Source organism: Spea bombifrons, chromosome 2 (assembly GCF_027358695.1).
Source record: "Spea bombifrons isolate aSpeBom1 chromosome 2, aSpeBom1.2.pri, whole genome shotgun sequence".
Classification (NCBI taxonomy): domain Eukaryota; kingdom Metazoa; phylum Chordata; class Amphibia; order Anura; family Pelobatidae; genus Spea; species Spea bombifrons.
Genome location: NC_071088.1, coordinates 1,249,904 through 1,276,521, shown reverse-complemented (window position 1 = coordinate 1,276,521; position 26,618 = coordinate 1,249,904). Strand labels below are relative to the sequence as shown.

The 26,618-nt window shown below is 39.6% G+C and overlaps 1 protein-coding gene across 1 annotated transcript in view; it reads left to right on the top strand.

Annotated features, from left to right (window-relative positions):
• The window catches only part of LOC128473014 (hemicentin-1-like), a 281,136-nt gene that overhangs the window by 191,302 nt on the left and 63,216 nt on the right, over positions 1 to 26,618 (top strand). The gene's annotated exons all lie outside the window — the stretch shown is intronic.

The following is a 26,618-nucleotide window of genomic DNA, read 5'->3' as shown; positions in this document are numbered from 1 at the left end:
ATTGATTTATTTGATGCCCCAAGCCTGCCCCCCTCCCTTGTGTATTGATGCACCAACCCCTTGTAATGGTTATTATAATGGCCCCCATACAAATGTGTATTAACCCCCCCTGATGTGTAATTATGTCCCCAGCCTGCCAGCCACCATCTTTATGTATTTTATTTTCCCAAGGCAGCCCCCCCCCCCCTTGTTAATGTGCCACCTCCAGTGAGATCTGGTGTACTTGCTCTAGTGCACTGCTCCTTGCTCTTAGAGCAAATAACACAAATATTAAATAATGGCATTTTTAACCCAAACATATTTAATGGGGGTTCTCCTTTTAATTTCAAATGACATTTGAAGACCCTCAACTATTTTTTTTAAATGAAATAATTACTTTTTTGAAGTCTTCGTTTTTCCGCCTTAACACCGCTGCTCTTGCTCTCCTACCGCGTGCTCCCTGTCATAGAGCATCTGTTCCGAAAGTGCCCGCCCCCTTGAGCATCACGGTGCATCTTCAAAGGGGCGGGACGAAGAGCCTCAGCGATTGGCAAGCCATTAAACGGCTGGCTGCTGACAGTTTCAAAGCGGTTTTAAAACCAAAGCGGTTTTAAAACCGCTTCGGTTTTACAACCGCTTTGAAACTGTCTGAGCTGAAATTGCAGCCGATGCGGCTGACAGTTTCAAAGCGGTTTTAAAACCGCTTCGGTTTTAAAACCGCTTTGAAACTGTCAGCCGCATCGGCTGCAATTTCAGCTCAATCTGCCGGCACACCGGGAAATGTCCCGGTCTCCCGGCGGTGGGCCGGGTCAAAGCGGCATCGCATTTCAATTGGGGGGGGGCACACTGGGGGGCACAGCATAATGTAGGGGGGCCATGGCCCCCTCTGGCCCCCCCCTGCCGACGCCACTGAATTTAAGCATTGGAGTCTCGACATCTACCGGTCAAAGCTGTACAGCCAACAATATATGAAGAAAAAAATGTGCACCATATCCAGTCTAGAGACTTGGTCCTTAACAGTTTCCAAGGGAACCGCACTGGAAAGGAGCCTATCGAGTATTATGACACAGACTGCAGTTACAATTTCTGAACGTTTCTTGGATCCATACCTCCCATTGCAAGCTCGCATCTCCCCCAAAAGATTTAAAAGACCGATAGTCTGCTAGTAATTTTATATTATTATTATGTTGCTTATTTAGATTTAGATTGTATAATTAACATGTATGTTAACACAGAGAAAACAGGAAGTTTTAAAAAAGTCTAATTTTACAAATGTTTGTTTTTCTATCCTTTACCAATAGTTATGTTGAGAATGCACAAGATTCTCCGTGTTATGTTTGTATTCATAGTTTGTGCCTCATAGTTCAGACAGGGTTGTTCCTTTTTATACCCGACCCATTATATTGCACTGAGTATTGTATGGATGAAATGGTAGGAGTTAGAAATAAGACTCAAGTTCTACTCCCAGGTCTCCTCCCTTTCTGGTTTAGTCATAAAACTAAAGTCTTATAATTCTTCAAAGAGAAATGAGGAAGAATAACAGTAGGTCAGACCATTGGGGGTTTGTGTTTAGAACGTACAAACATTGAGGGAGGTATTTTTGTAGTAAATGTCACACGTAAGTGCAGGAATCAGGTGTCATTGTATATCTTGTTAATATTGCATGGGAAGAAGATGTTGGGTTATGGGTAAAGCACATATTTGTGACATTAAATTAGGTGTTTGGAAATCACGCATTTCCTAGATTACCTGAGAATTGGGGAAGACTCAGAGCTTTAACCATCATGTTAGAAATGGTGGCCAATTAAACAGAAAACGCTCTCACGAGTATTACAGCAGAAATGCAGGCCCTCTGATTGGTTGCCGTACAGAATCGTATAGCTCTTCATTTCATTTTAGCGATTATGCTCACTAGTGGGCTCTGAATATTACTTATGTTCCAGATTTCTCTCAAAATGTTACCCTAGCGGTTCGTGAGATTAGGCAAGAAGTACGCAAAATGCTAAATTTGCTAATAATTTCCTCTAGGGAGTGGGGAATGAGTAGTTGGTTTTGTGCGTTAGGATCCAAAGTTTTCTATGGTTTGGTTATAGGGGCTGTTTCCCTCACAACCATATTTGCCTCCATAGCAGTGTTGAAGCTTTTACTCCTTAAATGTTGGAATTCTGCTACCTCGTCTATTGCCCATTACCCTGTTCTAATTGATAAGACCCTTCATGAATGTCCCCCTAGTGCTAATGGAGATTCTAATATCAAAACCAAGAATTTATCTGTTTATGACGCTGACCAAGATTTGGCTGCCCACAAATGGATTAAGCACGATGGGTGAATGCCTAAGAGTCCTGCTTCATGGAATCTTTAGAGCATGAAAGGGGGGACTGTGGAATCTTAGGATGTGGAGAGTGTGGGTAGGAAGAAGTTAACTGTTTTCTGCATTCTGGTGATCAGAGTCTGATGCTCTGGGAGGTAGGATTGTTCTGTAGAGGAACAGGATGTATATGGTAGGGGGCATAGGTCAAATTACACAAACTGAATTTGAAGCCCATGGAACAGCGCAGCTTGGATTGGGCCTTGACGGAGCTAGGTGGTGTGCATAAGGAGTGATTGAATTTAATTGGTTCGAATTTGTTATGGGTGGGGTTACTATCAAGGTATATAAGTGGCAACCATTTTGTAAACGGTCACTTAACTGCTTTTCTAAATCCTGGTTGTCCCACCCTCCCTGCCTTTAATAGGGGTTGTGGGGGTGACTACCCCGTTTTGTCACAGCGGCGGGGATAGTTGGGGATTATTGTTTAGTACGGCGGATTTTGTGGTTTGGTTTACTAATGTGACAAGTTAGTTTGGTGGTGTAGGGGTGTCTCGGTATGCCCCTGCATTGGTGGTTTGTTTAAGTTGGTGGTGTAGGGGTGTCTCCGTATGCCCCTACATAGTTATAATTTGGTTAAACGGTCTGGTAGGGGTGTCTTGGTATGCCCCTATTGTGGTCAATGTGCTAATGGGTTAATGTGGAGCCACCTGGTATGTGTTGGTGCCATTGTTATACGGTTAATGTATTTATTATGGGGGGTCATTGTCATTGTTAATAAAAGGGTAATCTGTTATTTATGTTTTAACCGTGGTGGCCTGTTTTGACAATGACCTTTAAATATTGTATAATTTAATAAAGCTGTGGAAATTATATTTGCACCCAATAAAGTGTGTGCGTCATTATTGGGCATGGGGTACGGTCATCCTGGGCACAAACTCAACTATGTGCTTGTCAAGTTGGTGAGAAACTGGACCATAAGTGTAGACTCGGCGTCAACTTCAGGGCAAAGGATGTCTGCTTAAGAAAACTGAAACCCCATCCATATCATACATATTAATGTTCTGTAGGTTAGGCTTTTGCCTTTTATGGTAAAATGATTGTAATTGTGCAAGCCTTTAGTAGGAGTTTACTAATTTTCGTTTGTGATCAATGTATATATATTGTGTGAAAATGTAAAGCTGTGAGATTTGCTGCTTCTGTGCAGATCTCCCTGCAGCTGCTTGTATCCGGAATAAAGTTTTATACATTCAGTCTGTTGGTCAGCACAACGTTTGATTTCCACAACAGTTGTCTCACACCGTTTATAGCAGCGTGTATCTGTTTGTGTTGCTGTATTCAATGCATCTCCAATCTCCTTCAGTTATTCTCCAAGCAAGGTCCCAAGTGCTGAACATGACTTTTGCCGCGATCAAAAGAAAAAGGGAGGAATTGTAGGAGATAAAAGGGTTACATTTCACTCCTAAACAAGTGGGTCTTTTCAGCAGATACCGGAACGTTCCAGAATATGGATTAGGGAAAAGGAGAAAGATGACGGGAGAGAACGAGTGCGGCATTCCACTGAAGTTTGTTTCGTTTCTTTGCTCCCTCCCTTCAGGAACAGGACGCCTCTCCTTAATTCCCACTACTAACTCTTCAGTGGTTATAAACCACATCGCCTTCCGACACAGGAGGATTCACATCTCCAGATCACGGGTGAGTTTATTGCGCAATCCTTCTCGGGCTTCTCGTCCTGAATGTTTGTTTTCAGCTTCTGTGTTTCTGGAACTCAGTAACTCCGCGTTTACAAAGATCCATTCAAAGCCTCTGACCTTTGTTCTGCCAAGGGCCATTTGGATATTTATAACATCATTCGTGGGCCGTAAGATAAAATCAACTTAAGAATTAGCTCCACATTGTTATTTATCCCACCGCCCTGAACCCCTTTTAGCTTTTATTTATGTGATGCCCCCAGCCAGCACCCCCTTGTGGATTAATGAGTCACACCCTTGCGTATTGCACCCAGCCCACAATGTGTATTTATTAGGGCTACAACTAACAATTATTTACCTCCCTCGGATTAGCCCCCCATATTAAGAATTTTAACAAAAGATCATGGCATTTGTTAGATCTTTGTTAGATCAGGTTTGATCAACTGTTTTTTTTCGTTAGAGCTACTCTAAAATAGGCAATATTAACAATCTTTTTCAGGGGGGGCTTACCCGTAGCCAGCCCCCCCTCAACAAAAATTTCAACAAAATGTTACTGATTATGATAGCTCTACGTTAGATCAGGTTTGATCAGACAACATTTTTGTTAGATCTAGTCTAATTACTGAGATATTGCATATTTAATGGCCCCCCCTCAACTGAAATTTGGATTTTTGTAGATATTCGTTAGATCCGGTTAGATCAACTTTCGGTTTTTTTCCCGTTAGATCTATGACGCAGGAGGCGGTATTCACAATCCTATTTTGTGTGTGGGGGATGGGTATACATACGGGTTGGCCATGGAGGAGGCAGGAGGCGGTATACCCATCCCCCGCACACACAATAGGATTGTGAATACCGCTTCCTGCGTGATAGATAGAACAAACTGGGTGTTAAAAACAAAGAGAATAAAAAACGTTAAATATACAATAACGTGTCATTGTCCTCTGCGCACACAACGCTTTTATCTCTATCACAATGGCATTTCTCTAATTCCCTTCTTATTTTACAAGAACCCAAACACAATATTTCTCAAACTAGGTTTTAATACCTAAAAAGCTTTATTAGTAAATCTTAATGTAAACTTTTTTCATATTTAATAAAAACTATGATTGAGAAAAAATTATTGTTTTTATTTCCTTTTATTTGCTAACCTGCCCCCCAGTTATGCACATCTGCCCCAGGCTTGCCACTCTGCCTCCCAGATATGCCACTGTGACCCCTGATATGCCTTATACCCCCCCTGATACGCCACTGTGCCCCTCCAAACTCCTGGGTGTCTAGTGGGAGCAGCTGGTGAACGTCTGCACTTCCGCTGGGACTTCTATGACTGAAGGTCACCAGAAGGTCATGTGACGCCAACGTTCCATCATAAAAGACCAAGCGGAAGCGCCTTCAGCGGCAGAGTTCATCTACGCCCATCGTGCAGATGTTCACAAACTGCCAGAGAGGAGGATCCGGGTCCCTTGAAGCGCTGCAGGGGATCTGGATCTTTGTGTTATAGTCAGACCTCTATTTGAGTCTGGATTATAAAACGAGGGGTATTTTTCTCTGAAAAAACGCTTATTTTATATTTAATAAAATTTAATCAACTAATCGATCATAAAAAACGCTGACGACGATGATTTTCATTAGCCATTAGTTGTTGCAGCCCTAGTATTTAAGCCACCCAGCCAGCTGCCCCCCCTAGTATCATGTCAGCCCTGACACTCAGATTGCATCCACAGGACCTGCCTACCACCCAGACTGAAAGCACAGGACTTGCCATCTTTGCCCCCAAACAGTCTCCCTGCGGCATCTTTGGCCCCCAAAACATACTCCCTGCGGCATCTTTGGCCCCCAAAACAGCCTGCTCTGTGTCATTTCTAAAAATATTAGTTCAGTGACAAAAAATGGATTGTTTTCCTGGCATTAACCTTTAGTATCCCGGAAGGATAAGCGATCTCTTTTATTTTCTCCAAAATATTGAAAAAAAAAAACTTTTTGTCCATTTTTTTTTTTAGTACGACGCGGAACAAATACTCTGAAGGAATGGAAGCTCGCAGAATGTCTGTCTCTGAAATGAAGCCGTTGCGTTGGGTAAGTTGGGGTCACAGTAATGGAATTCACCATTTCCAAACTTTACACCAGAATCACTTTCTCTGTTACCCCCTATAGCTGCGCATTAACCCAGCATTGCCCACTCCGCATCGATCGCTCCGGCCTGCCGGACGCATAGAAACAGGTTATAAAGATGTACCGACTTCTGCCCCTCCCCCCCACCCCCTCCTCCATACAATAGCCCCCTTAGAACTCCCCTGAACCCCTCTTCCCCGGGGCTTCCTTTACATCCCAAGGAAATCTCTCTGCCTCACCGCGGAGCTGACTCTCGCTCTCCCGGCCGACTCATAGAAGTGGATGATCAGATGCCCCGATATTCAGGGGACAGTCCTGTGATTGAGAAATAAAGCGGGTGTCTTTATACGCTTTCCCCGAACCCATTTTTAAGCCTAAACACAAAGGTCGTTCTAGGTTTAACCCCCTAATTGCTTGTTATTTTACTCAGTATTTCGGCCTCCCCCTCTTGGCTTCCCCTGTGCAGAGCGATACCCCCCCCCCCCCGTGTACAGATTGGGGGCAGTCAATGGTTTTTGTACTGTTTTAAATTTGTACTGGGAGGGGTACGGGATATTTGGGATATTTTTAACCCTTTTAAACATTGCTTTAATGCCGTCAGGTTTTTTAGTGCCCCAAATATTGTATTTTTTGCGATTTTTCACCATATGTAAGTTTAAGATTCTTCTTTATCATGTCTGATGATCCCACACAAATTAGACATCCTTTTTCATTTAGAAACCATGGAAACACACAAAACATAAAAGTTATTGGCGGAAGAAAAAAACTACATTAAATGTAATTTTTTACAATTTAACCTACGATTTCTTCTTCACAGAATGCCGCTGCTGAACAATAACCCGATTCCCAAATCTATTCCTACGCTGGAAAGATCCCTAATATAACGCGATTCCTTTTCTCCTTTAGTAACAATAGAAGGATCAGCATTTCCTTAAACTAATATAAAACTAAGATGGAGCCAATTTAATAATTCAGAGTTAAGACGTCATATAACTCATTATGAAAGGTCACCATAGAGACGCGTCACTGGATCTTTATCACCGGCCATCTGTCACACCGGCAAATACCCGCTGGGCGAGAGTGCCACGCACACTAATCCCATCCGGCTCTCCGCAGACCTGATCTGCAGCAAACTCTGCACTTCCTGGACTGTAAGCTTCCAAACCGAGGTCTATTATCAGAAATCATGTAGTTACAGCGCCCTCTGCTGATATCCCGTGGTAAATATGAGCAAAGGAGGCTGTGAAAATTATTGCTTTTACAATAATTATTGTTTTTTTATTATTATTATTTTACCCTTTGATCTTTTCTTCAAACAATATATAAAAATTTTCTGCTCTCATGGATATCAAACAATTGCAAACCCCATACAGGCTTATCCCCAAAATCCGTTAAATATACAGAATGTGCGACACAATTATTAGCACCCCTACGAATTCCCAGGAGAAAAATCTATTCAAAGTACATTTTTAGTACACCTGGGTGATAAGAACAGTTTCCGGTTCTCAGCTGACAGGAGCGGCACCCGGCGGGGTCTTCTGCTGCTGTAGTCCATCGGCTTCGAGGTTCGACGTGTTGTGGGTTCAGAGATGGGATTCTGCAAACTTTGGGTGTAACGAGGGGTTAATTGAGTTACTGTCGCCTTTCTATCATCTCCAACCAGTCTGCCCGACCTCTCCTCCGACCTCCGACATCAACAAGGCATTTCTTATGGGTTGTAGGAGGCCAGAGGGGGACGGGATCAGGACAAAAGAGTTCACAATTCAAAAGGTAAACGCCAACATTTGGCCAAAAAAGAAACAATCTCCCCAAAGAACATATTTGGTACATATACAGGAAAACATGCATAATTATAGAAAATATGAATTTATAAACTCGCTTGCAGACCTGGCAGAGTAGTCCAGGGGCCTGGTTTCAGAAGAAGGCTAACATCCAGCTTGGAACACAACAGAAAAACGCCAAGTTTTCATATATTTGTAATTTTCTTTTACCTTTTTTTGTAATAAAGCTGTAATTTTGCTGTTTTAGGTCCATGGCATTGCTGTCTCGCTACTCCTGCTTCCCTGGGCACCATGCAAAGGTAAGAATCCATCAATTCCAGAAACAATCACTGTCTCCTCAAAATAAACGAATGAAAATAAGGACCAGGCCTATCGGGGGCGTGCCTGCTGCCTATCGGGGGCGTGCCTGCTGCCTATCGGGGGCGTGCCTGCTGCCTATCGGGGGCGTGCCTGCTGCCTATCAGGGCCTGCCTGCTGCCTATCGGGGGCGTGCCTGCTGCCTATAAACTTTAGCGGCGGGGCTTCTCCTGACTCGCGTTCCTGCATGCTGGGCAGAGGTGCGTGAGACAGGGGGACGGATGCCTGTGGGAACTCGGGCCCGGGGTTTGCGGGGGGCAGGCAGGCAGGCTAGGCTCGCCGGAGCCCCGAGGGCCACGTGTGACTGGTTCTATACACAGAACCGTGTGAGGAATGAGGAATTTTACATTTTGGTTGACATATTATTGTTACCTTTAATTTATTAAGCTCCAACAAATTACCCAGCGCTGTGCAATATAAACGGCTCAGCTGGCACCCATAACAGATATACATTAACATATACAGACACAACAGGGGTTGCCAAAAGCCCAAGCTTGGTGTGGATAGTCAGAAATGTCAGAAACTAACATCAGTAGCGAAAGATAAGCAATGTTGGCAACAGAGAATCGAACCAGGCTGACCCCATGCATCGGCAGAGGCCGTGGTCATAATGGCTACATACAAAAGGAAAAAAGCCAAAGACTTACATATTCTCTGTGTGGAACTGATTTTAATTCAGTTTAGCTACAATTATCTATGCATGCATGTAACAGATATGGACAACATTATGAACATTACTATAGCCTATGGTATCTAAGATCTTTTCAGATATAGATTTCCAAAGTGGGTTAATCTTCTTCTCCTCTAATTTATAAGTATTTATAGGGTTAGTCTTCCCCATATTTCCCAATATTTATGCATAAATCCATTAGCTCTATAGTAACCATATTCCATATTCTTTTGATTAAGAATCTGGTTTTTGACATATGTCCAGGAGATTATCTTTTTTTGCCTCCAGTTTCTAGCTATAACTACCAGCATCGCTAGGATCACATAGTTTTTTTGTTTTATCGGGATCATCTCCCAATCTTGGAGTAATAGTGCTCTAATCGGTGACTTATCTATCTGTTTCTCTACTAAACAAGATATGATATTAAATATCTTATCCCAACACTCCGCTATTTTGGTGCACGACCACCAGATATGGCTCCATGTTCCCTCGGCTTCTTGGCATCTCCAACACAAATTTTGTTTTGCTGGATTTATCTTATGGAGCCTTGTTGGGATCATATACCATCTATTTACAATTTTAAAATAAATCTCCTGTAAGTTTGAACAGTGAATATTCTTCATAACTTGATTCCAAGGTTTTGTCCAGCGGTCTTCTATACATTATCTATATTTAAATCTCTCTCCCATTTTTTCCAAGCAGGTGGGGATTTAAGGTCGTCTAACTCCAAAATTAGATCTGTACAGAGTTTTAAGGATTTCTGTTTAGTCTGATTATCAAATATTTTCATAAGCTTTATCACGTGTTGATCTTTATTTTCCTCAAAAAGGGAGTGGAGTAGATAGTTCTTTATTCTCATGTCATTAAATATTTCTTTATTAGTAAGACCAGTAAGGAAAGTTTATTTCCTATCATAAGTTCCTCTATTCTTTTTAATCTACAATTTTCCCACTCATTAAGATTTATGTCCCGGATATTTTTATTTAGAAGCTCTAGCGGGGCCTTTCTGGTTATGAGGTCGTTAAAGCCAATTTTTCTCTTAAAGCTCTGCCAAAATAATAATATTGAATTAAGTAATGTCCCTTTGTCTCCAGCCAGAGGGCTATTTCTAGATCTTTCAAGCCCAGGATAGATTTTTTCAATTAGATACCAGTCAGACTCCTTAGATTGCAACAATTGCATATATACCGTATTTATATACCGTATTTGCTCGATTATAAGACGACCCCCCAAAATCTGAATATTAATTAATGAAAAAAAGAAAAAGCCTGAATATAAGACGACCCTAAAGGAAAAAAGTTTTACCGGTAAATGTTAATTCATGTAAACTATGCGAACAATTGTTTGTTAATAAAAGCTATGATTGAGAAAAATATGTTTTTGTTTTTATTTCCTTTTTTTTCAACCTGCCCCCCTAGTTATGCACATCTGCCCCCAGGCTTGCCACTCTGCCCCAGAAATGCCTTATATCCCCTATATGCCACTGTGCCCCATGATACGCCTTTTAACCCTCTATATGCCACTGTGCCCCATGATATGCATTTTGACCCCCTATGTGCCACTCTGCCTCCAGAATTGCCTTATACCCCTATATGCCACTCTGGCATTTAGGGGTTAAAAGGCATATTATGGGACAGAGTGGCATATAGGGAGGTATAAGGCATTTTAGGAGGCAGAGTGGCGCATAGAGGGTTAAAAGGTATTTCTGGAGGCAGAGTGGCATTAAGGGGGTTAAAAGGCATTTCAGAGCACTCTGCCTCCAGAAATGCCTTATGCCCCCCCCATTTAACACTCCCTCCCTCTCCCTCCTCCAAACTTACCGGTGCTTCTGAGTCCCCGGTGCTTAGTCCGGGCAGCATGTAGAGCTTTACGTGCTTAAGCGGAAGTTGTCTACGGGGACTCAGAAGCACCGGTAAATTGGGGAGGGATAACACAGGAGGATCCAGGTCCCCTGCATCTGAGTCCCTGGTGCTTAGTCCGGGCAGCGCGTAGAGCTCTACGGGATTCGCGTAGAGCTCTACACGCTGCCCGGACTAAGCACCGGGAACTCAGAAGCACCGGTAAGTTGAGGGGGGGCATAACACAGGAGGAAGATCCAGGTCCCCTGCATCGCTGCGGGGGATCTGGATCTTAGTCTCATAGTCAGACCTATTTGAGGTCTGATTAGAAGACGACCCCGATTATAAGACGAGGGGTATTTTTCAGAGCATTTGCTCTGGAAAAAACCTCGTCTTATAATCGGGCAAATACGGTATATGAGATGGCATGGATGAATGCCAATAATTAAGTAGTTTAGGAAGACCCAGTCCTCCTCGGTTCCTGGGTAGAAACAAGGTGTTTTTTTGGATTCTAGGATGTTTATCACGCCATATAAATTTCATTAATTTTGATTGTATTAAATTAATGCAATCTTTAGGCCAAACGTCCGGAATCATTCTAAATCTATAGAGCCACGCTGGTAGTATATATGATTTTACAATATTAATTCTCCCCATCCCTGATATAGGAAGAGACTTCCACTTATTTAATTTCTCTCGTGTCTGCTTTAAAAGGACTTGACAATTCTTTTCCATTGTCTTAATGCCTTCTGACGGAATTTTTATTCCTAGGTAGTCTATGCCTACATCTGGCCACAAGAATTGAAACCTAGATTTTATTAGATTTTTATCTTATTCTGTCATTGCTATTCAAAGAGCTCTTTTTACTACTTCTTATCAGATATTTTATTGTTTTTTTAGTATCCCTTGGTGGATTTATGTTGTTAGTTTTTTATTTGGGCATATAGCCCTGAGTAAATAGTATTTATTTTACACTACTACATCTTGGATTCAGTTCAATTCACCCACTGGGTGTACATCCACACCAGCGGAAAGCTGGGAAGTATCCTGGGAATTTGGAGGCAAGCAGAGGAGAAGCACCTGAGCTATACGGGCATTATATTTCTACACAAAGTGTTAGTGTACATCTACTCTGGCGTGCTCCAGCGTTTGTTGATACCACACCATTGTGTCCCTATCTGTTTCTGCTTCCTTTTATATATACTTCACACATCTACCCGGAGGATTTGATGCACATGAGGCTTGAATATAAATATACACATTGTGAGTGCATACAATAGATATACAGCGTGATTGTCTGTGCATACTATTCCACTATTGGTTTTTTCTTTGTTTTATTTTTATTTTCCAACCGGCATACACGAGCGCCCCCTAGTGGTCCTTATTGCTATGCACATTGCCTGTGATTTCCCCATATTTAGCTTATAATTAGATAAGGTGCCGTATAGTTCGATTTCTTGTAGTAGAAGTGGAATCGTAACATTAGGTTTATCTAAGGTAATGAGAATATCATCTGCGTAAAGAGACATTTTCATTTCTGATTGTCCAATTTTAATACCAGCAGTGTTGGAGTTATATCTTATTCTAGAGGCAAAGGGTTCCAATCAAATAATATATAAGCGAGGGGCTAGAGGACAGCCCTGTCTTGTGCCATTGAATATATTGAGCCATTGAGATTCAAATCCCTGCCCCACTATCTTAGCTGTGGGAGTAGTATATAATGCCATAATAGCATCAATTAAACCAGGTCCAAAGCCCATCTCCTTTAAGGTCTCTTCCAGGAACTCCCAGCTGACCCTGTCAAATGCTTTTTCTGCATCTAATGACAGGGCCAGCAAGGGGGCCTGGGTAATATTTGCATAATTACAAATATCTATTATCTTCCTGACATTGTCACTAGGAGATCTAGATTTTATAAAGCCTGTTTGGTCTTTATGTATTAATACCTCTAGGTTAGGTCTAATCCTATTTGCTATTATCGCAGAATATATTTTAGTATCTAAATTTATCAGAGATATTGGTCTGTAGTTTTTAATGTCCAAGGCAGATTTATCAGGTTTCAAAATAGGACATATGTGTGCTTGTAACATTTCTCGTGGAAATTTTTTCTGATTTTTTTATCTCATTGAACATATTGCACAAATAAGGAGTCAAACTAGTATCCAAGGTTTGAAAAAATTCAGCGATATATCCATCAGGGCCCGGCGATTTACCCTTTTTTAATTGCATTATTATTATTATCACTTCATTTTCTTCTATAGGGCGATCTAAAATTTCAGCTTGAGCCGTCGATATTTGTGTTATCTTAGAAGATCTTAAATATTTCTTAATTATATCTCGCTTATAGCTATTATCAGGGAGATTATATAATTCTGTAAAATATATACGAAAAGCTTCTCCAATTTGTGCTGGTGAAATGCAATTTTTATCTTTAGAAATAATTTTATGTATTCTAGAATTAGCTGTTCGTATTGATAATTGGCGAGAGAGAAGCTGATCCGGGCGATTCCCCAGATAATACAATTTTTGCTTATATTTAGTTAATATATGATTAGCTTTTTCCATCAATAGCTCATTAATAGTTTTTTTAGTTAATTCAGTTTCGGATTTTAGTTCCGGATCTGACCGTACCTTATTTCTCCTACTTAGATCTTCAAGGTGAATATATAGATCGGAGAGTGTTTTAGATTTTATTTAAATGTGCTGCTCTACTAATTAAGCGTCCCCGAATAACACATTTATATGTGCACCAGGTATTCGCGAAGGACGTCTCACTAGGATTATTTTCCTCAAAGAATTGTTTGGTAATTTTTTCCAGTTCCTTCTTGTATAGTGCATTCATTAATAGATTTTTATTTAATCTCCATGGAGGTCTTATACTTCTATTAGTTCCCTTTAGTATGATCATAATTGAATCATGATCCGACCAAGGGATCTCTTTTATCCATATTCTCTTGCATTCTCTTATCAGTGGCGCATTAACTAAAATCATGTCTATTCTGGAAAATGATTGATGGCAACTTGAGTAGTAGGTATAGTCTCGATCTTCTGGATGTAGTGATCGCCATAGGTCATATAATCTATTTCTCCCTAAAAGTCGTTGAAGGATCTTGCCTTCTCCAAGCCCATCCGATCTTTTTTTTGTATTCAGTAGTCAATTTGTCCATGTCTAGGTCTGCTACACAATTGAAATCGCCTGCCACTATTAGCGTACTTTGAATATATATCTGAATTTTTTTCATAAGGCTATTGATTTGCTATTTGGGGCATATATATTTATTATCGAGTATATTCTATCATTTAGTCTGCAAATTAGAATGAGAAAACGACCTTCCTTATCTCGCTGAACATAGATCTTCTCATATTTTATCTCTCTTGCAATAAGGATTGCTACTCCTCTCTTTTTCTGATTTCCTAACGAGGCATATTCCATTACAGGAGATTTTCTAAAAGAGAGTTTCTGTGCAAATATATTTGTCCAATGAGTTTCCTGAATTATTGCAACCTCAATTTTATTCTCTACAAGATGGTTAATTAAAGTAATTCTTTTTGGGGAAGATTCATACCCTGCACATTTAATGAAAAAAACCTTGAAACCATTTCTTTAAAAATTGATTATAATACCTTTTGATATCCTTTATGAGGAGAGGAAGAATGTTATCATAAACCCACTTTGGATTAAACACGTTACAGTACCATATACAACATATAACATAAATTATACAATGAATAACATACCTAATCCTATATTTATCTCTACTGTGTAAGGTAAATATTCCCCTTTGCCCCATCACAATTAGTTGGTTAAGGCGATGCCAGCAAGAAGAAGAAGAAGAAAAAAAAATTATATATAGGAAAAAAAAGATTGATTTGTGTATATTGAGTGAAAAATTAAGCATCATCTGATCCATAAGAATAATATAGTTGTATAGTTGTGAACTTGTGTGTGTATAATTGTGATCAGGGGCGGGCTGGGCCAGGGGGCAGGGGGGCAATTGCCCCCCAGGCCGCCCTAAATCCGGGCCGATGGGCCGAACGGACGACCGGCAGACGAGCATTCAATGCGGCAGGATTGAATGCGGCCGTCGTGCGTGCCTGGCGGGGGGGGGGGGGGGGGGCGGTCCGCCCCGGCTGCCGCTCATCTGAGGGGTGCCACCATGCCGGCACGCCTCCAGAAATGATGCACGCAGCAACTGTGGCTGTGCGCCGGGACTTGATGTCAAATCCCGGCGCACAACACTGAAGCCACGCCCACTGTCTTCCGGACAGGAAGAAGAAGAAGAAGAAGAGGAGGAAAAGTGAGAGTGAAAGAAGAAAAGGTAGGAGAGACTGGATTAGTTAGTGTGTGAGAGTGATGGGTGTTATGCTGAATGTAAGTGTGTGAGAGTGATGGGTGTTATGCTGAATGTAAGTGTGTGAGAGTGATGGGTGTTATGCTGAATGTTTGTTTCAGATAGCATGGATGTGTAAGTGTTGGGGGATAGCTTGGCATAGGGAGTCCGTAATCACATTCCTTTCATGCCCAGATTCCAGCATGTAGTGGCTGCCTAGGCATGATAGGAGTGTGATTGCTGTTATAAATTATTTTTTGGTCCAACTTCGGTGTGTTAACACTTTTATTGGACAGAATAATTCAATGACAGTATTAATATATATATATATATATATAATTGCAAACAGCAATCACACTCCTATCACGCTAAGTCAGCCAGCACATGCTAGAACCTGGGCATGATAGGATCATGATTGTTGTTATATATATGTGTGTGTGTTAATATTGTTATTGATTTTTTTGTCTAATTTTGGTGTTACTTTTAATAAAGTATTTTAAAGTTTTTTTTTTTTTTTTTTTCAGTTTTGGCCAAGTGAATGCTGAATTTTTAGTTTCAGTCCAGAATTTTCATTTCGGTGCATCCCTACTATATACTATCCCAGTCACTAAAGTGGTAAGCCTACACCACATCAATGTTTGGCTTAGTATATAGTGATAGGGGTTGTCAGTGTCTGGCTCAATGTATAGGCACACATTGACGGTGGTGCTGCGTAATCCCTAAGTATATAATGATAACAGTTATGCTGTACCCCTGTCAATGTTTGCCTAACCATAGAAACTATGCAGTTTTAAAGTGTGTGTGTGGGGGGGGTGCCACATACAGGGTCTGCCACAGGTGCCAAATACTCTAGGTACGCCCCTGCATCATGCGGCTGTCAGACCCAACGGCCATGCCTCAGCTCCTCTTCCCACGTCTTAAAAGGGGTGGGATGAAGAGCTGAGGCACGGCCATTGGGCGGCATGGTGTGTGCACGCCGGCCACTTTAATTTCATTAGGCGCTGCTGGAGTGACTGCCGCACGACGGCCACTTTCAATGTCGCTCGCAGCCGCTTTGATGGTGCAATGGGCCAGTTGACTAGACTTGCCACCCAGGCCTTAGGCTGCCAGCCCTCCCCTGATTGTGATAATATCTTCTGGTTATTACAGAATATGAAAGTGTTTATAACGCCACAAAAAAAAAATAATAAAAAAATAACTACATAAACGTAGTCTAGTAATATAAAGAAAGAAGAGAAAAATTATTAAATTATAATAAGTGAAAAATAAATTATAGACATTGTCATATCCATAAAGATAGTGTAGTTGTGTAATAATAATATTGTGTATGTGATTGTAATAATATCTTCTGCTTATTGCAGAGTATAAAAGTGTATTTAAAAACGCCACAAGAGAGAGAGGGAGAAAAAACAAAACAAAATAGTATAGCAATATATATTGTACAAGTGTATTTCAGTGACATACATTATGTGTATATATTATTGTGATAATATCATCTAGTAAATGCACGTGTAAAATTATTAAAATAATTACAATAGGTGACAAAAAAAAATTATTATATCATATATATATATATATTTCTTCGAGTCTTAGATCCAGTTAGATTAACCTTATAGTATTTTATTTATCAAGTTCCTTTTCCATCCATCCTTGCACATCTATGGAATTTTCAAATACTTTAGATGTTCCATTAATCAGAATATGAAACTTTAATGTCTTTCTTTTTTAATTTTTCAATTATGATATTAAAAGATCTTCTTCCTTGTCGAATAGCGAACGGTATAAAATAGTTTTGAATAAGCTTGTGTATCCGATTTGAAAGTGTGTCATGCCTTCATCACCTCATTTTTTATTCCTAAAGTGTTGAATCTAACAATTTTATCTCTTGGGAATTTCCCCGCTAAATTAGTTGGTTTTGTTATTCTGTACACCCAATCTATATCGGAGATTGTTACTTTATTTTGTATGTCCATACTATTAATCAAAATCACCAGGAAATCTATAATTTTATCTTGGATAATAGTTTCTTCAATTCCTCTGATTCTAATATTTTTTCTGCAGACCCAATTCTCATTGTCATTTATTTTACGTTCTAATACTTCTATTTGTTGTTGTTTTTTTTGATTATCTTGAAGTAGCTCTACAGTTTTAATTTCAAGTGCTGCTATTTTTTCTTCAGAGGCAATTACTCTCTCTTTAACATGGCTTATATCTGTTCTTATTTCTATTAAAAAAAGTAGCCAATTCATTTCTTATTAGGTCCATTTGAGCGTTTAAGGCTTTTTCTAAATGTGTTTGAGAAATTTCTGCTTGATCCGAATGTCCACAGCTATCCATACTTAAATTCGTATTATCCATTTCATTTGAATCTAAAGTTGTATCTTGCATTATAGTTGTTTCTGTTATTTTCTGGGATTGTGGAGAAAATATATTGTCAATTTTCCTCTCATTTTTTGATATTAGATCGGCTTTTTTTCTCTTATCTTTCACCATCTCTTGTTCTTTTTTAACAGGTAGTTTGTACTCTGTTCCTTTCTTATTTGGAATTCCCACTTCAACAAGTTGTTCTTATTTTCTATTAGAATCACTTCCTTATGTCCCTGGTGTTCTACCTTTTTTTTTTGACTTTTGCCTGTTCTGCTCCTTCCCGGGTTACCACCTATTAGGTGAAACAACCTTCCATTCACTTCCGTGCATTGTTCGGTTCTGTTTACTTTTGTTTTTATTCTTTTCTCCATTTTGGTGTTCCTCCTATAACGGTCCTCAGTGCTGCCTCCCTAGTGGAGCTTTTGTAATTGGACCTGTATGCATTGTGACTGTCATTGCCTGTTGTAATCTCTGGAGGTATATGCTGTACGATGTACGCCTCTTCTGTTCGCATGTGAACTGCCTTTCTCTTCTGTATACCATGCCTGATGTATACTGCTCTCTCACGATGCCTATGTACCGGTCCTCATGTTCTTTGCAGTACTTTTTTTTCAATAAAAGGAGATTTGAAAAAAAAAACAAAAAAAAAAAAGAATCACTTCCTTAATTATATTATTACACAGACCAATTAGTTATTAATTAATTCATAAATAAATAGAGATAACAAATTGATAAATTACTCCATTAATAAATAATTTAAATAAATAATTAAATAAATACCTAAAAAATTCATTAATATATTAGTGATTCATGAGGAAATTTAGAGAGAAAAATTCATGGTAGATCAATTAGTATATTAGGTAGTAACAATTAGCCAATTCCCAATTATCTATTATGCATTCAGTTCATTTCAATTCAATCAGCTCAGTTTCTTTCAGTTCAGTCTCTTAAATCCAGCAGTGGATTATATACATTTCAATAATTCATTGATAATAAAATTTCATTACATCCGTCCAGTTCCATGAGAGAGAATTAGCCTTTTATCTGATTGATATGTATGATTTTATAAATGATAATCAAATGTCATGTGTCCTTATGTCCAATAGTCCATGATTAGAAAGTCTCTCCTTGATTGTTTCTCCTTGATTCAAAATATATGTAAAGTGCTAAATAAATTATGAATAAATAATAAATGTTAGATCTATTAGGAAGTTTAGAACATGATCATAATGAGTCTTAATCAGTGATTCAAATTCATTTCGGTTTTCCAAATAATTTAAGGTTACTTATCTCTTCCATAGATGGGATCTTAAGTAATTGTATAGCTTGCACAAGACCTTCAGATGCGGACCCCCATCTTGCTCTGTCTTTAGGCTGCTCCTCCTCGTACACGCCAAAAACTGGTTATCTCCGCCTTCCGTCTCTGTCCTCACAGAGCCGATAGATCTCCTCCGTCTGCTCTGATCAGAATTCTCTGGGGCGCTGAGTGTCCATAAAATGGTTTAGCCGCATCAAAGCTGGCTTGGCGTTGTACTCGTGCAGATATACCGGGAGCTGTACAGCAGATCCTTCGGACTATTGGGACCGCAGAGAGTTTCAGACTCGAGGTTCAAAATTCCATCAGCAGCATCGCCTACACCGGACGCTCCTCCCAATCAGTGTCTTACGTCATTTCCCCCTTACCCACGACTTGTTGATTTCTGGACGGTTGTATTGTCCACGTCACCCACCGAGAATCTTGCTGTGCTGGAGGATATTTTCAGGACCTCTGCCCTGTAGCTTGTAGACGGTTTACAGACATGTTGGACATTTTGCATTAATAACGAAGCCGATTAATACCTGGCGTTATCGGACTTGTGTTTGAGGTTCCTGCGTGTCTGAGAACTGGCTGGTAGTTCTTTGAAATATGTGCAAAAAAGTGAGAAAAACCAGTATAGGGAATAGGATAGTGGATGATAGGAATAATCAACAGTAATGACTTTCCTTGTGTATCTGGAACCACAGCTGCAGCCCTTAAGCAACACTCTCCGGGTGTTGAAGTAATACAGCAAAAAGTCCACTAGGGGGCGCTCGTGTGTTCCATTCAATGAAAAATAAAACAGAGAAAAAAATATATAGTGTAGGAGTATAAAAAGGTGTACTGTGCCCTGCGTATCGCAGATTTCCCACTCACAGTGTGTTGGTGTTGTTCAGTACATCATAGAGATAGCCTTGGGATCCATATACAGGAATATATACCGAGGAAACAAACAGAAAAGAATCCAATAGTGTATTATGTATATAGCGCTAGATACGCAACAAGTGGAGATATACTTACACTTAAATAAGTGTCAAGATGCCCGTAATTTCTGGCGATGATCTGGTCACATCCGTGTATTCTTCTGGTTTAAAGGGTCCAATGTTGGATACCGATGTGTGTGTGGTGTATCAAAACAGCCATTGTCCACATAGAAGGTATATTAAAAAGAAGTATTTATTCTTAATTAACAACCAGCTGGATCCATATCAGATGCAGCTATAAAAGTATTTAAAAAATATAAAAAGTACTGATACAAATAAAAAATATTGTAAAAGTCCTAAAAAAGTAACTCAACGCGTTTCGATATATACGGCTTCTTCAGGAGTAGTATCTTCTCTCTAGTGGAGGTCCTTTTAAATGTTGGGCGCCATCTGCTTGCCGTCCGTGTTGTGGCGTCTGACGTCAGCTCGACAATTACTTCCGGATTCCGTTCGTTCGTCAGCGTGCCGGGGTCACTGCCTTCAATGAAACTTGGGTCCCGATCGGAGGATTCGTTGAACCGTAGGGTTAAAGGTAAGTGTGAGAACAGTATTTGTATCATAATGTTGTTGTGTTTTTACATTCTAGGTAGCCCGTGCGGGAAGAATATCCTAATCGGTGTTAGTACCGATATGTGTGCTGCCATTACAGGGAACCGAAAGATGGAAGTATAAAGGTTATGAAGCGGTGATAATACCGGAGACAAGTGGTGGAACGAGGATATATAGCAACATCAATTGAAGTTCTTAGTTCTTTGAAATAGGGTGGTCCGACTACCTCACCGTTCTCCAGCGCTGGTGACCTTGGCTTGTATCAGACTACGATTTCCGCCTGTTCCAGTAATTACTGATCCTGTGTCAGGAGCCATGGGGGGTTTGAACCAGTGACCCTGCGTATGTAAGGTAACAACATGTGACCTTTATGACATTAGGCTGCTTTCTGGTCGCTGGACATGGATATAAGATGTCTACCTGCTTCTGACACACCTGTAATCAATCACCTTTATAACCCAGGCATGCTCCCAGCTTCCGTGCCCCTGATTGCGTGTCCTGTGGATTACTGCATCATAATGTAGCCCCCCCCGTGGCCCCTTCCTCAATGATAAGATGGGATTCACTTATGAATTAGCTCTGCTCTGGAGGTTGGGGTGGATTGGAGAAGCTCGACAGACTGCCTACTACTTCATTTTAAGTCCTACTGAGACTGCAGCAGAAGGCTGTTTGTTTTTTTGAATTCATCGTTAATTGATCACAATTGGGATGGAGGACGTTAACCTTTTACTGACCAAGAGATGAAAGGAGCGGCGATAGAGCATAAGACCGGTTTAATGTTATTTTGTTGGTTGATGTTCTTGGCGTTACTGCTCTGTGACGATGCCCGGTGGGAACCAACAACGGATCAAACTTTTATGCTGGACGTTCCACTCCGGACTTGTTTGTAGACAGCAGCGAGTTCTAGCGTAGTTTTAAATAGATATCCGATCTTCAGAACCACTGTAGGGAATGAAAACAAGGGGAATAATCTGGCTCTGAACATCTGTATTCATTATGTTTACAAAGGATACACCATGGCGCGCATAAACATAAGGGGAAAAAAGAAAAAGTCCTTAATAGGACTTGGCCCCTAGGCTGGATGTTGTCTGCCCCCCTGTTCTCGATGAGGTGAATGCAGCCGGGCAGTCTGCCATTAATCAGCTAGGCGGCCATTATCAGGTTGAAAATTATATGAATCAACCTAGATGAGCGCGATCTCTTTAAATAACTTCAATGACAGCAATAATAATAATTCAATAATAGAAGAAAGAAAAGTGTCCGGAATCACCCTGAATATATATTCCGGTTACCATGTTACCAAGTGACAGCCCTCCAGGATTGTAAGACATATAATAACCGGCGCATATTCCACCCCAATGTCTTTACCCACCTTTTACTACCCCAAAGACAAGAGCCTCAGGTCCGGGGTGGAAACGGCCCCAGCAGATTTACTACATAGAGAATGATTGTGCTGCATGTGTGCGTTTCTTTAATTCCTACTGGTTTCATTGTTCGGATCTTACAGTAACTTCAGATAAAAATATAAAATGTATCTGGATGGATTTTTACCCAAAATATACAAATCTACAGACTGGTCATATAGAGTGTATTGGGGCAGATAGAAAAGGCTGGTCAGACCTTCTGCCCCAACGCCCCACCGGGTCTCGATCTGCCTCTAAATGAATGTTGTATCTCGTGTTATCAGATTACATTTATATCTCCTGGATTTATTACCCTAATTATTTCTTTATATAAAGCCAAATGAACCAGTAACGCTTTTCTTTATAAACCAACTTTATAACCCAGAGAAACTACAAACCCCGCCGTGCTTTCCTGCGCTGTGTCTGTGAACCGCGCTCTTTATATGTTTTCTAGAGAGTGGAGCATCTGGAGGTGACCGAGGCCGCCATGGGCTGTGGATGTTCGTCGGGCTCCTTTGTATAGCGGGTGTTCTAGGCGGTTAGATTTTCTATCGCCGAAGGTGAGTCCCCCACACCGGCAGCACGGGCCGCGTCTCAGCGCAAGCATTTCATTCGTTTCATTTTCTGTAACTTTGTATCCCGGGAAAAAATCGGCTTTTTTTATTTCACATGAAATCTCCGAGGCTGAGGATCTTTATCAGCTTCCGGCAAACGGTTTAATTTGGGGAAACATTTGTTTCACAAAGTAGACGATTATAAAACTGTATTTGTCGTCTTTCTGTATTAATTACATTTCTGCAATTTCAGGGTAAGAAGAAAGATTTTTTTTTATCTGCGAGCACCGATTGGTGTTAATGTTTTATTTATTTCTTCAACAAACATGGGATTCGATGTACATTGGGAACTACATAAAAATATCCTTTTACACAAAAGAAATATGAAAAATGGAAATATCTGCTACCTACATATTCTTTGAGCCACAAATAAAAATCCTCTGTTTTTTTTTCTTTCTGATGTTAAATGTGCTGCGCTGCCCGTCTGCTGTGTGCATCTACTGAGTAGGAGTAGGCCGAAGCCGGGGACTAAAGTTGTGACTGTCTGCACCCTTCCCCCAAAACCACATTCCCACCAATGTCCTTTCATGTCACCAAATAGGTAACAGGGTCTGTGTTTTGGAAGAACAGCCCTCTGCCCTCCAATCTGATGAGGGGGTCGTCCAGCAGAGGGGAGATGAGACGGTCTGCAGCCCTATAAATACCCCACAGGCCACAACCACAGTCCTGCAGTGACCCAGATCTACCCTCCTTTCTGGGCGGCGGTGTCTGTCTGGATTACCCGCTATTTGATCTCTGGTCTATCTTTTGGAAGGAAGTTGCTGCTGAAAAGAGTAAAGGAAGCAGGAAAAAAACTACACAAAACTTGCCTATCTGCTCCTGCATAAATACCCTTGGTAATTTTTTTGAAAATGTGTTTTTTTGGGGTTAAATTCAAACACGGGACATCATGCTGCCTAAAATGAGATTTGGGCCCAAAACATCAATCTGAAAATTTCATATGTGAAAAGTGAAATGCGCATGTTTCAATTTAGACTCTATAACACCGCCCCCCCCCAAAAAAACTACAAAAACAATATATATTCAGCATACCTGGGAACTTCTTGGCTACGGCTACCCGGAGCCTTCCCTTGCGGGACGCTGTTGGTGGGCGTTCCTGCTGATGTCGCTGGGCGCTGGGAAACACCCCCATTTTAAGGGGAAATGGGCCGGGAGCGGGGCGTGTCAAGACCCCGCTCCCGCAACCCGGAGGTCTTGACCCGGAGAGCCGGAGGAGCAGCGATCCCAGGTATGATAATCAGTGCAAATAGGAAAAAAAACCAAAAGTGTATTTAGGTATTTGTCCTGTGTGTTTTTGGAAGCACCTCATATGCCTGGTGTTTTCATTTATTTTGGCACTTACAGGGTTAAATACGAATGACCCGCATCGCTCTTTCTAAACCAGATTTTTTTAAAATGCAATTGACTGGGAGTTCCATCCCAAAAGTGGCCAGAAAAAGAAAAACTGCTAAAGAAAAGTATATATTTTTTGAAAGCTGACATCCCAAAGTATTTTATGAGGGGCCTTTTAACGCTTTTTATTTAACCATTTCAGTGCCAGTCTGTCCTAAACATTGCAGTAAAATGTCATATTTTTAACCAACCCATTCTATCCAAACACGGTATTTCAGTTATTTTTCCCCCTTGAAACTTGTGATTTATATTCAGAAACACCCCGAGTGCAGGAATACCCCGTGGGTAGGGTATGTCTCTTTGGCATGGCGGGTTAAAAACTTGAACATTCGTATTTCAGTTTTTAATATTTTTTTCATATGTTTTTATATTATTTTTATATGTATTAGTTTATATGTAGTTTACAAGAGAAAAAAAGTTTTGTTTTTAAGTGCACTAATACGGGGAGAGAGTATAAAATTAAACACTTTATAAATTGTAACACCACCAATGTTATATATATGTTGGAATGTCAATGTGGAGCTCAGTATATAGGGCGAACTTCTAGAAAACTGAAAATCAGGGCCCTTGAACACATAGGAGGCATTAGAAACAATAATCCCAAACATAGTGTGCCTAGACACGCAAATAACTGTAAAGATTTCTCCTTTGAGAACTTTAAAATTATAGGGATAGATATTGTTACCCCACATTGGCGTGGAGGAAACATCAAAGAAATGCTGGCTAAACGAGAGACTGAGTGGATCTATAAGTTCCAGACACACAAAAAAGGAGGGCTAAATATGGAACTTGACATTTTAGCTTTCATGGATTAGTCTATTATTTTTAGTTATTTAAGAATTTTTATATGAATTAATCATTTTTAAAATTAACTATCTTTTATAAAATTAATCATATTTCAATATGTATCTTATTAAATACGTTTTTTAAAATATATGAGTATTTTTTATATATATATTGTTTATAGCTAAGCACAATATATCTAATAAACATTATAATACCCTGTTTTATTTTAATATACAGTACATTATAGTACGATTCATATAGGTTTACATTACACTATTTTTATTGATCTTAAAAAACAAATAGTCCATTATCTCTTTCTTATCAATATAGGCTTACACAATATTATATTTATAGGGTTACTTCCTTTATTCATTTTTAAAATAAATCATCAACTATTTTTTATATTTATATAGGCTTACATCTCATTACAGTGATGGAGTTTTGTAAAAGAAATTTTACTATAAAAAAAAAAAAAAAAAAAAAAAAAAAAAATATGATCTCTTAAATATAAAATATAATAATTTGTACAATTGGTATTCGTATAAAGAAATTATTTTTGTATAAGATTCCTTTTTATATATTTATTCACATTATTTCCTCATCACAGTATTATCTCTACACATATGTATATATATTTTCTATTAATACACATTTCTTTCATGGTAGCATCTTGATCTTTATAGATCATATCCCTTTAAATGATATATTCACTATTTTATTTTATAGTTTAGCCTTCATATTTAAAAATGAAACATAACACAGTAAGATCCTAGACACTTATTTATATTATCTTATACTTAAACATATTTATGTTTATTTTTCTATTGTAGTACTTTGACCTCTATAGATATTTTCTTATATGATACATTCACTATTTTATCTAGTATGACACAGAAAGATTTTAGACACCGATTTATTTCATTTCACTTTATTACACACATTAATGAATAGCCATAAGTGACATTTATTACAATTTAAAAAATCAATTAATACATCACATTCTATTATAATTTAAAAAATCAATTAATGCATCACATTCTATTATAATTTCATGAAATTATCTCTATAAAACAATAATGATTTAATTAATAATTTATTTCGGTAATGGCGGTAATACACTTTGGTGGATTCGTTTTTCTTCCGTATCTTTAGTCTTCTTCCTGTCTATCCTTTGTCTTGAGGTGTGGAGGCAAACTTGATTTTCACTTACCTTTTAGATCGTTCTTAACCGCATGTGTTCTTTTACCCCTATACATTGGGAGGATCGTGTCACGATCTCCTGAAATACAAGCGGAACCGTCTAAGTTTTTTTCAACACATCTTTATTAAATTGCACACGGAGACTCAGAAACACACGAAACGCGGCAGCTTGAAAGAAGAGAATTGGACAGTGCGCGATGACGCATATTACACGCGAAAAACGTGATGACGCGCACGGCATGAGACGAAATTACCGGAAGAGTGATGGACAACGCGGGATGACATACCACGGAAATAACTATAAAAACAACACGAAAACAGAAGGAAACCACGTACCGGACAGAGCATACTTCTACTGAGGAAGCCAAGTCGGCGAAACGCGTTTGGAAGGATCTGCAAGGACTGATCTTAACTTTGCCCATATTCCACCATTGGTGGTTTTTCTATTTTTACGCTTTATGCACCTTGGATACATGGACCAAATGTGAGTTACATCTTGCTGGTCAATTGACTCTTTACCTGCATATTGCACTTCTTTTATTTTGTTTTATATATATTTTAAGATTAAAGACATTATTATATTTCACTTTAACTGTTTTTCTCCCTTATATGTATCTGCGCCTCACACTTCTTTTGTTTGGTGGTATTCCTACACTTTGAGGAAGAGTGTTTTTTTGTGGGTAGCTGCGGTCCTATTTGGGGAATAATACAATCTATATATATATTTTTGTCACTTATTCACTTTAACACATAACACGTGATTTTAGGTTTTTCTCATTTCTTTGTATATGTATAGCTATTTTTTTTCATTATTAGGCTAGGTTTCCACTTGGGTTTTTTATGCTAAAAACGCCTATAAAAACGCCAATAGCGCCACCTGGCGTTTTTTTGTGAAAAACGCATGCAGCCAGATGTTAGCTGTAATTCAATGGGAAATCGCAAAATGCCATTTCCACTTGG